At 45.8% G+C, this 4,491-nt stretch overlaps 1 pseudogene; it reads right to left on the bottom strand.

The window, feature by feature from the left end:
* Positions 1–405: 405 nt before the first annotated feature.
* Positions 406–865, bottom strand: LOC129065106 (developmental pluripotency-associated protein 3-like; annotated as a pseudogene).
* Positions 866–4,491: the final 3,626 nt, after the last annotated feature.

The following is a 4,491-nucleotide window of genomic DNA, read 5'->3' as shown; positions in this document are numbered from 1 at the left end:
AAACCACCCAATGTTTTTTGTCTTTCACATTCCTTCTGCATAAGTTATTTGCTTCTAATCCTTGATGTTGGGTTTCATCTTACCAACTTCAGCCTTCTAAAACACAACGGTAACGCAGGACCTATTAGTGCTTCCTTGGGTGAAATAAAAAAGGAACTTAAGTGTATTGAAGTCATTCAAACGCAAACTACATAGACACCCTATAAGTTACTGGCATTAAGGTAGACAAGAAACAGATGCAAGAAAAAGACATCACGAAACTTCTATCATAGGTTATCAAAATATTGGTCTACAGTGTATCCTAGCATAAAAGCAGCTTTCCCAAGCTGCTGCATAATAACTTTAAAATTACCAGCAAGAAAAAAAGTACAAGAATAAGATTTATGGCTAAACCGACTCCGTGTCCTAATTATCCTCCATGGTAATATTATCGGAAGGATCTCCATGATATAGGCAGTAACGACAGCTACACCTAAATCTTCTGGATCTTGATTCAATCTCAAGTTTCCTCTCCCGTGGGTCTTTCTGAAGCAGAGACAGGGTGCGGTATCTAGTAACTTGTAATATCCTTTGCATACTTTCTCTCCGAGCAGTCGCCAATGTCCTCACTCCACGCCTCCTACTGTAGAGCAGGCCTTGACTCAGCCCCAGTCCAAGCCCCTGTAAGCTTTTTTCTTTGTCCTGCTGTTTGGGTGAACTTTCTGGCAGAAGGGAAGGGAATTTGGTTCTAGGGCCGAGAGTCAATTTCCCAAGGTCCTTTGCTAGCACTTCTGAGACAGCTTGAGTGTCGGCTGAGTAATTTTCATGGGGCATCTGCGAAGACTTCCAGGGTCCCGGTTGGGTTAAGCTTCTTTGGTGAGTCCATTGGATGTCTAGTCACAGCCTGAAGCTCCTCCTTGATTTCCCCAAAAGGTTCAGTAGAAGATGATACTCGAAACTCTCAAATTGCTACAAAGTAGCCCAGAAAGAACCCTAAAGCCCAGAAAAGGCAAGAAAAATCCCAAATTCCAACAAAACGTGAAAGAAAGAGCTAACCTAAAAGTTTCCGTCCAGTTTCCTCTTAAAACACAGATCTGATTCAGTTTTTCCAGTGAAAAGAGAAGGAGATAAAAATGGAAAGTTGTTGTCTCCGGGAACCAGCGGGAACAGTGCTTTGGGGGGTGGGGGGCTGGGCGGGGGTGGAGGGACGGGTATTGGTGATTAGGTTGGAGGAGGTTGAGGAATTTAAAATCAAGTGATTTCTCTTTTCATTCGATGCTAGTATTACTACTTAACCTTTATCAGGGTATCTATGTATACATATGAGTTGAAAATGAACTAACAGGTGATGCACTTGATGTAGAAATAGTCTATAGGAATTTTGCATAAGGAGCTCAAGGAAATCCGAAGCATGATTTCAGGAAGGTAAACAGCACCCCCAGTATACACAAGTCTCAAACATTTGTCATCTCCCACTTGCTTATGTCAGTTGTCACTTTGTTAATTAATATGCATGTATTACTCATGATCACGGCAGGGTGGCACACTAATTGCCTGAGTAATAATGTGAGAATGGCCCTCTGCGAAGCCTTGGGGACACAGTGAAAGAGAGGGCACCGTCTTCTCATTTCGGGAATGAAGAAACTAACGCTCAAAGAGAGTAGGTACCTGGCCGAAGTCGTACACTAAGTAAGTGGTGCTTCTGGGACAGTCACCCAAGTCTGTCTCATACCAGCACCTGTGTTCTTTCCCGTATACTTCTCTGCCTGTCCTAGAATGCACACTTTTAAGAGTCACAGATTTATGAGAAAATGGTTCCTTTTTCTTCTTTTTTGAACTAGTTTGGGAGTCAAACTCACTGAGGGAATCGTAAGGAGAGATGAATACAATCATCCACTTGTTTTCAGAAGTCAAAAATTCCTGAGACTTGATTTAGCAGCTAGAAACAAAGACTTACTCTAGGTTTATTTCATGAAAATAGCCTAAGCTCCTAAACTGTGAAAGATAATACATGACCACAAGCCCACAAACCTCCACTGCGCACCCCCCTCCCCCCTGCCACACACACGCAGAGACAGACACAGAAATGCAAGGCTATGTCACTTAGGAGCATAGATGTAATTTTTTTTTTTTAAATCTATGAAGTGTGAGCGCCTAAAGTTCCACAGGATATAGAAGCTCAACACATCTGGTGGTTTTTCTAGTCATGAGAGTGCGGTGTAATATTTTTAGCGTGGGTAACTAAATATAATAAAAGAAAGGCACAGAGGGAATCAGACATCATTAGGCATAATAAATTTTGGAACTGTATCGGATAGTAAGCCCGCTTTGCTAGGAAGTTGCAGCATTTACAGGCAAGCCAGGGGGATCTCGGCATTTCCTCCCCGTGGGGATAGATATCCAGCCCTCCCCTGTTTAGGGAAAAGAACCGGCTTTCCAACCTCCTCGAGGTACAACCAGTACGTCCCCCGCTGATCAACAGGAAAGCTATAAAGCAATAAAGGGAGAAATTCCTCCGCTCTGCACAAGTCTGTTCAGAGGTCGAGGCGGTAGGGCGGGCGGTGCTGCTTGTACGACGCATGCGCAGTAGGACCTAAGGGGGTGGCCGTGAAGGCCCGCTGGCCAACCCTGGGGCAAGGTTCGCATTGCCTAAGGGTTAAAGCAACCTGGACGACCGAGGACTGAGGTGGTAATGGGGAGGATCCAAGGCAAGTCTGCAAAGGATTGGAAAACTGACCGATCTATTTGGAAGAGCGCCTGGCTTTTCCAAGCCCTAGATAATATAACGAGGCTAACGAAGGGGATCCCTCCTGCTTGCTCTCTGTGGCTTGGTAGCACGCGCTTGCCCTGTTTGCTCCGGCGTTCTTTCTCCACAGCAGCCATGCGGCCCTAGCAGCCACCTGGGGCCCGCGGCAGACTGGGTGGGCCTGGGCACAGTGCCAGCCAGAGCGCAGTCAGGAACACAGACTAAGCTTGCCGGATGAGGACAGAGACCCGGACTGAACCAATGGCACGAAATGTCTGAACACTCAACCTGTTTCTGGGCCCGATGAAGACAAGGCTGAACTTTTTCACGGAGGGTCAGATGGAGGTGAGGCATCGGAGCTCAACCTCAGACAGTCCCTTCGTGTTTGCTTCCGCGTCTTCAGTAAACCTTACCACATCCTACCATTCGTGGGCTCCCAGAATGCCTTTCTTGCGACCCCGTGGAAGAGCCCCGTTTCCACCGGCAACATCAGTGAGAAATGTTTTAGTATGTTAATCATCCACTTTGGAATGCTAAGAGACAACTCAAGCAATTCCACGCATCACTGATCAACCCGCTGTGGTCTTTCTTAGACCTTGTCAACTTGATCTGTCTTCAGCTGAGGGGATGGATTGTGTTGAAAGCCTTTACTACTACCCATCCACAGTTCCCTCATCTGAAACTCTTGGGAACAAGTGTTTCAGGATTCATATCCTATACTTTAGGTAGGGAGCCGTAGCAGGGTCTAGAATAGCACTGCTGATTCTAATAAAACAACGTTTCTACAGCAAAACATAAATATTAATGACAGGAGGGGTAAATAAAGACGAAACAGAGCCTCGTATCAAGTCAGGTCATGTTTTACAGCAAATGAGCCTGGGAAAATGACAGGTTTTTACAGTACAGCCTTTGAGGTTTAAGACATACGATAAGGGATTCTGAGTCAGAAGTGTGATTCTGTCCATTCTTCTTCCACTTTATACCTGTTGGCCCCTCTATTTTTGTTAGATTTTCTTTCCTGAATGTAGGACGTACAAAGGGGGGAGAACAGAAGCCATAAATGACAGCAACTGGAGGACATTTCACACAGTGAACTCATGCATGCGACCACCACAAGACCAAGTTATAGAACATTACTGGCGCCCCGGAGACCTATATCATGCCCTTACAGAGTCGTTACACCTGAGAGTTAACCAACCCCTCTTCTGACCAGTGTCACCGTAACGGTTTCTTCCCGTTTTTCCACATTGCACAAAAGGTATCACGTCAGTCACGTACAGATTTTATCCCTGGCCTCTCGCTCCATACCCCGGAACTGAGATCGGTACAAGTTGTTGCACGTAGGGGTATATGCCCTTGGCAAGTCTGTATAGTATTTTACGATATGGGTACAGTATACCACACGGTATTCATTCATTCAACTGTTGAGAGGCGTTCAGGTTGTCTCCTTTTTGTGACTATCATCAATAATAATGCTGTGAGCCCTGGCCGGTGTGGTTCAGTAGGTTGGAGTGTCGTCCCAAAAACCGAAGGGTCGCAGGTTCGACTCCTGGTCAGGGCACATACGTAGGTGAAGGTTTGGTCCCTAGTCAAGGCGCATATGGGAGGCAGGTGATGGATGTTTCTCTCTCACGTCGAGGTTTCTATCCCTCCCTTCCCCTATCTCTAAGGTCAATGGGCATGACCTTGGGTGAGAATTTAAAAAAAAAAATGATGCCGTAAAAAGATAGAGAGGTTATTTGGGACGGGCCACTCCTAATCAGGTG

The sequence above is a fragment of the Pteronotus mesoamericanus genome, unplaced genomic scaffold, assembly GCF_021234165.1.
Source record: "Pteronotus mesoamericanus isolate MK-2021 breed Mesoamerican mustached bat unplaced genomic scaffold, CSHL_Meso_final contig_173, whole genome shotgun sequence".
Taxonomy (NCBI): Eukaryota; Metazoa; Chordata; class Mammalia; order Chiroptera; family Mormoopidae; genus Pteronotus; species Pteronotus mesoamericanus.
This window is presented reverse-complemented; position numbering and strand designations above follow the sequence as displayed.